Below are 11,904 nucleotides of genomic sequence, written 5' to 3' on the forward strand. Positions count from 1 at the left end.
ATCCTGAGCTTCCTTTGCCTGCCAATTCTATATACAACTGTGTTTCCTTGGCCAATATCTCTGTCTCAGGCTTTGCTGCAGTGCTCCAATGAAGCTCAACACAAACTGGAAGAACCACATCTCACTTTTCACTGGGGGATCCTGCAGCCTTCAGGACTCAGTATCTATTTAATAATTTTAGGGCCTGAGCACCTTCTCCCACAACCTTTATGCAACCCTACACCCCAGACTTGTCTTCGCATGGGCTGCTTTAAGCACAACTGATCCATTTTCAACTGACTTATGGTTCTGATTATCAGCTTTTTTTTTCTCCCTGGCTTACTGTTATCCATCCCGTTGTCTGCCTAACTGTCTTTATGTCATTCAGGGCTCCATCTCCACTTATTGCTCACTCTTTCACCTCCCTGCCGTAGCCCCCAAACTCCACCCCACCAAACCTCCACCTTTTGTATTCAGCATAAGTGCCTAGCTTTACCTAGCTGCCATCAATTCGATCTGAAACATTGATGCTGCTTTCTCTCCATAGATGCTGCCAGATCTGCTGAGCTTCTCCAGAAATTTCTGTTTTTGTTCAAGAAAGGGCTGTGCTATTTGTAAAATCAATGGAAGCAAAATCAAGAGTAAAGTTTCTGATAGTGGGTTTGGATTCTATCTCTCCACCTAAAAAAGAGAAATGCACTGAGCAGATGGGAACACCACCATCTTCAGGTTGCCCTCTAAGACACACACACCATGCTGATGTGGAAATACTTTGTCGTTCCTTCACTGGTAGTGGGTCAAAATCCTAGAACCTAAGCATGGTGGGATACTTAGGAATGGAGCAGTTCAGGAAGGCAGTTCAGCACAATTTTCTCAAGGGCAATTAGTGTTGGATAATAAATGTTGGCCCAACCAGAGACACCCACATCCTAAAAAGGAAACCTAAAATTGTCAATGGTGGTATCACAAACTCCCACCCAGCTTTACCTTATTCACGAGATGACTTATTTTCCAGCAGACCAATAGAAAAAAGGAGTCAAAAAGGTCAACAGATTGAAGAGCTGCAGCTTTCTTCGCCTGAAGAGGAAAAGCCAATGGGTGACTTTGCATAAAATAATGAAGGAGTTTGATAGGATTCTTTCTTTTGTGGCTTTTAAGAAATTGAGTCTTTTGTAGATTGATCAACAAGAAGGCAAAAGTAAAAATTGTCTTCAAAGACAGATCAAGCTTAGACTTCTAAGTAACAAGATTCATTATACATTTCAGATATTTTCTAATGAACATGGTCAGATGCTATTGCACACCTCAGAGGCAGGTGGGACTTGACACTGGGCTTCCTAGCTCAGAAGTGGGGACACGACCCATGCACCACAGGACCCCCTCTTATCATACATTATACATTCAACTGGACAGCTGAGACCGCACCTGGAGTATTGTGTACAATTTTAGCCATCTGCTGTGAAAACTTATTTCATTCTGGAGTCTAGTACAATCTGGTAAGAGTGTAGCTTTTTAATAACACTGCCCACGCTGTGCTATTTATGTTCAGTGAAGCACGATGACATCATCACAAGTTACTCCAGCACCCTGGAGCCCTCTTACAGCAAGAAGTAGAGAAAAAAAACCCTTCTGAGAAATTCCTGAACTAGAATATCAAAACCCACTTCTCCTACCCACAGGCTATCACTTTCAACTTCTCTGCATCAAATTTCATCTGTTATGTGTTTACCTATTCCACTAATCTGCCTAAATCCACCTGAATTCTCTCACTTGTCTCCTCACTAGTTCATAACATTTCCAATTTCAGTGCTGCAGCTTTTGCAGTCTTTCTACATTTAAATCATACTAACTTTTCTGTTCTTTTGCTTAAGTGCATTTCCTCACTTGAAATTCTATTTGCCAAGTTTTACCAACTCATTTAATCTGTCCAAATCCCTCTGCAGACTCTTCATGTTACCCTCACCACTTGCTTCCTTACTCGTTTTGTGTCGTCCGCAAACTTAACAATAGTACATTCACTTCTGTCAATCATTAATAATGTATTGTCAATAATTGTGGCCCCAGCAGTGATCCGTGTAGCACTCTACTAGTTACAGGTTACCATTCTGAAAATGCCTCACTTATCCCAAATTCTGTTTCCTACTGTAGCCAATCCTCAATCCATGCTAATATCCTATCTGTGGATTCCTGTCATATTAAGTGGCATATTGCGTGGTACCTTATCGATGCCGTTGGAAATCTGAATGTTTTACATCCACTGGTTCCCCATTATCTATCTTGCATGTGGCTCCTTAAAGAACTGCACTACATTTCTCAAGCATAATTTCATCTTCATGAAGTCATACTGACTCTGCTCAATTATGTGTTTCTACTCACAAATACGAAAACACAAACACACACATCAGCACACACACAGTCATACAGGCAGGCTCACAAACGCGCACACACATACACATCAACACATGTACACACATCGTCATACAGGCAGGCTCACAAACGCGCACACACACACATGCACACACATCATAAGCCAAACATAGTTCAGCAAGCATCTTTGATTTGCATTTCAATCTTCTGATCTGAACCACAAACAAATATATACAGGAAGCATAGATAATAAAATGTGAGGCTGGATGAACACAGCAGGCCAAGCAGCATCTCAGGAGCACATGTCATGATTAAGAAATTGAAACTTGAGACCCATAGTTTGGTTTCTGCTGCTTTCCAGTATGACAATTTCCTGCTCAACATAAGCTTTTTATCTGCTTCCAGAAATGTTCCACCTTTCTACCTCTGTGAGTTTCCATAATCTAAATACAGATCATTCAGCACATCAACTGCAGTGTTGACCAGATCTCTTACCTGTCACTGTACTTACTACACAGAAACCAGACAAACCACCTGACGGGCATTTAACAGATGTGGTAACTTTTAACGCTCGGTAACTTAAGAAACTGACTGTAGATGTCATGGCATTAAAGAATCCAACCATTATTTATTACATCTTATTATATTCAAACATTACATTCACAGGCACATGAATGACTGGGCTAGCATTAAGTTAATATTTCACAAAGCAACAGCACTAGGCAGCATTATTCCAGTCGAGTGTCATGCATCAAGTCATCTGAGGTAACATGGATAAAAACCCAAAATGCTGGAAATCAGGAAAAAAAATCAGAAATTGCAGGGAAAACTCACCAAGTTGGTAGCATCTGGGGAAAAGAATCAAAGTTCAAGTTTTGAGTCCAACGACTCTTCGTCAGAGCTGATTGTATCTGGGGCAAAGATATATGCTAAAGAAGAGTGGAGGGGGGAGTAAATGATAGATGGAGATGGAGCTGGTTCCCAGAAAGAGAGAAAATCAGTTGGGCAGACAAAGGGCTGGGTGAAGGTCAACCTGAGAGAATGGAGTTTGAAATGTTTATACCCTCCTATCACATTATATATCATACAGAGATGTTACCCTTCAGAGGTATATCTACGTACTGATCTTGAGACAGAACACATCAACATTGGATATAGAGCACAGAATGAAGCCATTTGTGCTATCAATTTGACTCAATTTGAGCAAGGTTGGTTGCCAACCTCAGTTAAGTCAACAAGTTGCAACATCTGTGTGGGTTTGCTTGGTAATTCGCAGTTCTAAAGAAAGAACATGCATTTGTGTAACACTTTTCTCTGTCTCAGTGTTGTAATATATGAAACACGGCTGTCAATTTACGCACATCGAGGTCCCTTGAACAGCCAAAATGAAATAAAGAACCAGATAATCTGTTAAAGTGATGTTGTTTAAGGGATAAATATTGACCACAATATTGGGAAGAATTCCCCTATTGCTTGTCCCCTCTGAAATATAGCACCTCTGACAGTGCAGTACCTCTCAGTGTAGCACTGGGCATGTCGGCCCAGCCTCTGTGGTTAGCCCTCTGTGGCAGAGCTCTTCTGGTAAATGATTGTTCCTGAGTGCCTAACTGCATAAGGCACAATTTTCCCTTCCCTGGAGGTGGCTAGGGGTGTGGCAAGAAGGGCAGGCAATTGGAACGATTATAATGAAATGAAGAACTGCGGATTCTGAAGATCTGAAATAGAAACAGAAATTGCTCCAGAAACTCAGCAGGTCTGGCAGTATCGGAGAGAGAAAGCAGAGTTAATAGTTGAGTCCAGTGACCCTTCTTCAGAAGTGACTGTAGCTTGGAAAAGGTTGTTATTATGCTGATGACAGCAGGGCTGGGAGGGAAAGGAGAGAGGGGATGTGTGGATACACAGCCCACAGAGAGAGAAAAACACAGTTCAGCAGAAAAAAGCACGGTTGGTATTAAGACAGGGAAGGAGAAATGGTGATCACGATTTGGTGAGAAGGGGTTGGCTATGCTGAAAGCAGCTCAGCCTTGGGCTGTGGAGGGGAGGGGGGTGAGTAAAGGACATGGGAGAAGGTGTTCAGGCCCTAAAATTATTGAACTTGATTTTGAATCCTGAAGGAAGTGGAAGCTTGCACTGAGCTTCGCTGGAGCATTGCAGCAAACTAAGACAGCGATGTTGGCCAGGGATGATGGTGGTGTGTTGAAGTGGCAGGTAATTGGAAGATAATTGGGCAAGTTGGCCCCAGAGAAATGCTTGCTCGCCATTTCTTGTCACCTCAGCAATGAGAATCTGCCAGAGGGTTCAATGAGGATCTGCACAACCCCCCCGTAAGAAGGCCCTTGAGTGGTCAAAAAGAGACCTCCAATTATCCACTTGTCTCTGGTCCAATTGCCCTTTCTCTTACTCGGTCTGAAACCTAGCTGATTTCCCAAATGGCTAATGTCTTTTCATGATGTCTGGCCCTGCCTAGATGTGTAGTAGAGGCAGGTCAGTCGAGACATTGAAGAGATTACAAGGATGATTTAAATAAAAGCAATGTGCATGGTAATGGGGAAAAGGCAGGAGAATAATTATACTGCTCACAGTCAGTGCGGACAACGATCAGCCAGAATGGCCACCTTCCGCATTCCAATAATTCTACAATTCCATGATTCTCTTGATTAAGGAGAATATTAGTGGGATGAAGAAAAATATCTATCAGAGGACAAGAACAGATGTATTTGCTTAAGAAATGATCAAGGTATGGCTGTGGGCACTCTACAATTCACCAATGTAAGGAAAATATTGTTGCGAAGTTGGGTAGAGTGTGTTTATAAAATGATAGGAGGAAGAATGTGTGGTCTCTTTAAAAGATGAAGTGCTTTTTTAGGCTTGGAGATTTAAAAAGATGTCTGCAGCCAGCAGCAGACGCACAGACTACTCTAAATTGAACACTATACTGCTAGCAGGCAAAACAGCATTTTTAGTAAGACAACAGGCTTTTGAATTTAGCCAACTAATTTAAACCACACTCTAGATAACAAAACCCAATCACATTTAAATCAGATGGTTTTGACAACCTAGGACCAATTTTATTGTAAGAAATCAATAGGTCATCAAGGGTATGAAAGAAAGCATTTGAAAACTGGGTTGAGAGTCAACTGTCATCTGTTAAGAGAACAACTCTCAGCTACAGAAGAAAGATTCACTGGGTATCTCAGAATTTTATAAGATTTCAGAAAACCATCATTTACAGGTACAGCGGCACTCTCAGCTAATATTCCTGACACAGAAATTCGACAGGGAAAGCTGTTCCTGACTGAGGGAAAGCGGAGAGGGCTCAGAGCATTCCAGAAGACTTATCCTTGCTGTAATTTTGAGAGACTAGGTTTTAGTTTATTTTTCTTACCACTTTGGTTTATATAAGTGGGACTAGTATTTATTGGAAGAACATACCATTAGAATTTTGGTCTATTTGGGTATAGTTGACGGGGGAGAGGGTGTGTCAACTTCTCCTGAGCTCCGCTTCACAATAAAAAGGATGAAATTTTCAGGAAAACTGCAGGAACGAACAATAGAATAGTGACTTCAGGGTGCTTTAAATATTGACTTAAATGCTGGGATAGTAATGGTGAAAATAGCAGCGTGAGACAAGGGTTTCAGCTCAATACTTATTCCTGATTCAATATAAAATATACAATGTTTGGTCTTTCGCACATTGCGGAGTTTACTGTGCACAGTTTTGGCTTTTAAAAAAACTTCTTGCACAGGATTGGGGCATCACTCAGTACCTCAGCATTTATTGCCCATTCCCCTAGGGGGCAGTTAAGAGTCAAACACATTGCAGCAGGTCTGGAGTCACACAGACGAGGTCGAGTAAGGAAGGCAGTTTCCTTCCCTTAAATGACTTTAGTGAACCAGATGGTTTCTTTTTACCAATCAACAATAGATTCGAGGTCATTAGACTCTTAATTCCAAATTGTTTTTGTATTCAAATTCACCATCTGCTGTGGCAGGATTCAAACCTGGACTCCATTTTCTCCTCTTTGGTCCAGGAACTCCCCACCTACATCCGTGACACCACCCACGCCCTCCACCGCCTCCAGAACTTCCAATTTCCTGGCCCCCAACACCTCATTTTCACCATGGATGTCCAGTCCCTATACACCTGTATTCCTCATGCAGATGGCCTCAAGGCCCTCCGCTTCTTACTGTCCCGCAGGCCCGACCAGTCCACCTCCACCGACACCCTTATCTGCCTAGCCGAACTCGTCCTCACCCTCAACAATTTCTCTTTCGATTCCTCCCACTTCCTACAGACAAAGCGGGTGGCCATGGGCACCCGCATGGGCCCCAGCTATGCCTGCCTCTTTGTAGGTTACGTGGAACAGTCCCTCTTCCGCACCTACACAGACCCCAAACCCCACCTCTTCCTCCGCTACATTGATGACTGTATCGGCGCCACCTCTTGCTCCCAAGAGGAGCTCGAACAGTTCATCCACTTCACCAACACCTTCCACCCCAACCTTCAGTTCACCTGGGCCATCTCCAACACATCCCTCACCTTCCTGGACCTCTCAGTCTCCATCTCAGGCAACCAGCTAGTAACTGATGTCCATTTGAAGCCGACCGACTCCCACAGCTACCTAGAATACACCTCCTCCCACCCACCCTCCTGCAAAAATTCCATCCCCTATTCCCAATTCCTCCGCCTCTGCCGCATCTGCTCCCAGGATGAGGCATTCCACTCCCGCACATCCCAGATGTCCAAGTTCTTCAAGGACCGCAACTATCCCCCCGCAGTGGTCGAGAACGCCCTTGACCGCGTCTCTCGCATTTCCCACAACACATCCCTCACACCCTGCCCCCGCCACAACCGCCCTAAGAGGATCCCCCTCGTCCTCACATACCACCCCACCAACCTCCGGATACAACGCATCATCCTCCGACACTTCCGCCATCTACAATCCGACCCCACCACCCAAGACATTTTTCCATCCCCACCCTTGTCTGCCTTCCAGAGAAACCACTCTCTCCGTGTCTCCCCTGTCCGCTCCACACTCCCCTCCTACCCCACCACACCCAGCACCTTCCCCTGCAACCGCAGGAAATGCTACACTTGCCCCCACACCTCCTCCTTCACCCCTATCCCAGGCCCCAAGATGACTTTCCACATAAAGCAGATGTTCACCTGCACATCTGCCAATGTAGTATACTGTATCCACTGTACCCGATGTGGCATCCTCTACATTGGGGAAACCAAGTGGTGGCTTGGGGACCGCTTTGCAGAACACCTCAGCTCGGTTCGCAATAAACTACTGCACCTCCCAGTCGCGAACCATTTCAACTCCCCCTCCCATTCCTCAGGTGACATGTCCATCATGGGCCTCCTGCAGTGCCACAACGATGCCACCCGAAGTTTGCAGGAACCGCAACTCATATTCCACTTCGGAACCCAGCAGCCCAATGGTATCAATGTGGACTTCACAAGCTTCAAAATCTCCCCTTCCCCCACTGCATCCCAAAACCAGCCCAGCTCGTCCCCTTCCCCCACTGCATCCCAAAACCAGCTCAACTTGTCCCCGCCTCCCTAACCTGTTCTTCCTCTCACCCATCCCTTCCTCCCCCCTCAAGCCGCACCTCCATTTCCCAACGACTAACCTCATCCCACCTCCTTGACCTATCCCCGGACTGACCTCTCCCCTCCCTACCTCCCCACCTATACTCTCCTCTCCACCTATCTTCTTGTCTATCCATCTTCAGTCCGCCTCCCTCTCTCTCCCCATTTATTCCAGAATCCTCACCCCATCCCCCTCTCTGATGAAGGGTCAAGGCCCAAAACGTCAGCTTTTGTGCTCCTGAGATGCTGCTGGTCCTGCTGTGTTCATCCAGCCTCACATTTTGTTGTCTCTTCTCCTCTATCCATCTTCGGTCTGCCTCCCCCTCTCTCCCTATTTATTCCAGAACCCTCACCCCATCCCCCTCTCTGATGAAGGGTCTAGGCCGGAAACGTCAGCTTTTGTGCTCCTGAGATGCTGCTTGGCCTGCTGTGTTCGTCCAGCTTCACACTTTGTTATCTCCAGATTAACAGTGTGGCAATAAGACCAGTAGGCTGTCATGTGTCCTAAAATGCAACAATGACAACGCTCAAAAGTACTTTGTTAACTGTAATTTGCTTTAGGATGTTCTGAAGTCACAAAAGGTGCAATGTAAAGGTACAGCCAATGGTGCAGTATGCCCTCTGCTGTTAACAACAAGTAAATACTGGAGCTGAATCAGATGGAGACGGGAGACATTGCTTCCATTTCCTAGCCATCCTGCCCTCTGCTGGTTGTAGTCAGTAGCACATGCATCACAAACAAATTTCAATCACCCACAACAACAAGGTGTAGAGCTGGATGAACACAGCAGGCCAAGCAACATCAGAGGAGCAGGAAAGCTGACGTTTCGAGCCTAGTTCCTTCTTCAGAAATGGGTCTAGGCTTTCTTCAATTATCCCAGATCTTACTTGACTTTGGGTTTCCTGCCTCAAATCACAGTGATTCTCCCACCACAGCAGGACTAGCTCATCTTATTGGTATTGGCTACAAAAATAATTGTTTAAACGAAACTGCCCATCATCCCGCGACTTATATTTTGGAGTGAATTCTGCACTTGGTCAAACGTGGCCTGTTTCCCTAACAGATCTGAGGATGTGTCTGTGTCTGTGATACTAGTGGGGAGGAGGCTGGGAGCTGATGAAGGGGAACTTATCCCCTCCCTGATGGTGTGCACATCCAGCTGTCTCAAGCCTCACGCAGCCCAGGGAGAGACCCCTCCCACAGTGAGGGGTGTGTCCAGCTTCACTCACCCCACTGGCAGCTACCCCATCATTGTTGCTTTCAAAACACTGTTCCCTTGCCTCATCCAGAATCATTGACAAATACTGAAATGTTGCTGCCCAGCTCCAATCTGACTGCCATCATTCAGACTCGACTTAAGGTATGATCAAAGCCAACAACACCCTTTCGTTATGCACACTTTTATCTGTTGGTAATTGGAGTCTCTTGTAAGACTGTTTTTTCTTAGTATTCCATGTTCAGTATTCCCTGTGTAGCATGAGACCTCATTTCACTGTTACAGTAATTCACCTTCTACTAGTGTGTTTTTGTGGCAAGGTGGTATGTCCCTACCTTTGAGCTAGGAGGCTTGGGTTCAATCCCTTCCTGCTCCAGAGGGGTCTAATAACATCTTGGAACAGTTTGGTTAAAAATTACCTACACAGAAGATTAACTAGGAGCCAGACCATAGAAGAGTCAAAGATGACTGAATTGAAATGTGTAAGATCCTGATGGGATGTGGCTGGGTGGATGGTGAAAGGATATTTGCTCATGGGGTTGGGGGTGTAAGGCGGGGGGGGGGGGGGGGGTGCGGGGAGTAGAATCTAGAACAAGAGCTTTGTAGCAGCCTGCGACTGCTCAAGTAAATGAAATTATTAAAAAAGGAAAGCTAGAAATATAAGCAAAGCAATTGAAATAACCAGGGCACAGAAATTAGCCAAAAGGCAAGGTTTACTGGGAATACTACAGCCAAGGTACCCAAAGAAAATCCCACCTAGAGACAGGTCCTAGCAACAGTTAAGCAGAGACAATTGAAAATCAGAATGGCATCAGAACATATTAACATGTGTAAACAAGCAAATCAACATTTCCTGACAAGCACATCAACACTAGCTGCATGGGGCAGGTGTACCTCAGTCAAAGTAAACACCAGCTGCATATTCTGGGCCCAGAACCAGACACCTGGTCCCAAAGAGGGCACATTAAAGGGTTCAGTGTTAGCAATCCACTGAGAGCCATTAACAGCATTACAAAGTGATAGAAACAATTAACTGATTGGTTAGGCCCTTTGAAAATTCAAGAAGGTGAGCAGGAAGTTATAAGAACCTCATGGGAAAGAACTCAGGGAAATCCCCATCGTCCAGTCGATCTAGAGATGTACTGGGACACCACAAAGACCAGAGCCAGAAAGACAGGAACAGGAAGAGAGGGCGAGGGAAAGGGAAGGGCAGGGTTGGTGGAGAGAGAGAGAAAAAGTGAGAGAGGAAGAAAGAGTGAGAGAGGGGAAATGAGAGGGACAGAGAGAGAGAGAGAAAGAGAGGGGGGCGAAGGGGGGAGCGGAGTGAGAGAAAGAGGAACAGGGAGAGGGACAGAGAGTAAGAGAGGGACAACCATACTTAACCAAGAATGTTCAGCATAGTATCAGTTTGAAAGAAAAATCATACAATGTAACAAATTGGTGGTAAACCAGCGGATTGGGAAAGTTTTAAAAATCAACAACAGATGACCAAAAAAATACAAGGAGAAAATAAATTTTGGGGATAAATTTCCTTGAATTTTTACCTGAATGTTTAAATTGTGGAAAAGTCCCAGAGGATTGGAAAATGGTTAATGTAACACCTTTATTTCAGACAGGAAGGAAAGAAGAAACAGGTAACTGTAGATCAGAAAGTTTAATGTTTGTTAATGGAAATTTATTAGGGACCGTTATGAAGGATGAAATTGAAGACCATTTAGAAATACATTATACAATGAAACAGAGTCAGAATAGGTCCATGAAGGGAAATCAAACCTGACAAATTCACTGGATTTATTTGAGGAAGTAACTAGCAGGACAGATAAAGGGGAACCGGTCAATGTAATATATTTGAATTTTCAGAAGGTGAAGAGGCACTGCATGCAATGTTACATAATACAAAAGCCCCTGATGTTAGAAGTGGTATATTAGCATGGATATTGGAACTGGCTAAATGATAGAAGGCAGAGAGATGGTTAAGGGGATGCTTTTGACACGGAATGTCAGAGAGATCAGTGTTAGAGCCACAATCTTTTACAATATATATTCAAATAACTCCATAGAGGCTGGTTTCCCCTCACCAAGACATCCTTTATATACATGTGGCGAATCCTTGACACTGATTCAGCTTCCTCAGAGTGAATAAGGCATCTGACACTCCGGTTTCTATCTGTCAGCCATGGCTCCCTGATTGAATCAGATTAACAACTCCAGTCAGGGAACTCCTATTCTAGGAATACTGTGAACAGTTGTTATCCCCTTATCTAAGGAAAGACAGGCTGCAATTAGAGGCAGTCCAGAGAAGGTTCAGTATGCTGACACGAGGTATGAAGAGTCTATCTTATTCTGTAAATGAATTTAAAAAAGCTCATGAGGATGCCACCGGCTAGGCCAGTATTTATTAGCATCCTGGAAAGCAGCTACAAGAGGTGCAAAGATAACAACCTCTCCTTCAATGTCAGCAAAACTAAAAAGGTGATTATTGACTTCAGGAAACAAGGAAGAGAACACACCCCTCAATGGTGCTGAGGTGGAGATGGTTGGGACCATCACATTCCTAGGAGTGGCGATCACCAACAACCTATCCTGGGCCACCCATTTTGATGCAGTGGTCAAGAGGCATAATGTTTGCTTCTTCAGGAGGCTAAGGAAATTCACCATGTCCACAAGGGCGCTCACCAACCTTTACAGAAGCACCATAGAAAATGGATGCATCATAGCTTGGTATGACAACTGCTCTCCCGGGAC

Source organism: Stegostoma tigrinum, chromosome 36 (genome assembly GCF_030684315.1).
Source record: "Stegostoma tigrinum isolate sSteTig4 chromosome 36, sSteTig4.hap1, whole genome shotgun sequence".
Lineage (NCBI taxonomy): Eukaryota > Metazoa > Chordata > Chondrichthyes > Orectolobiformes > Stegostomatidae > Stegostoma > Stegostoma tigrinum.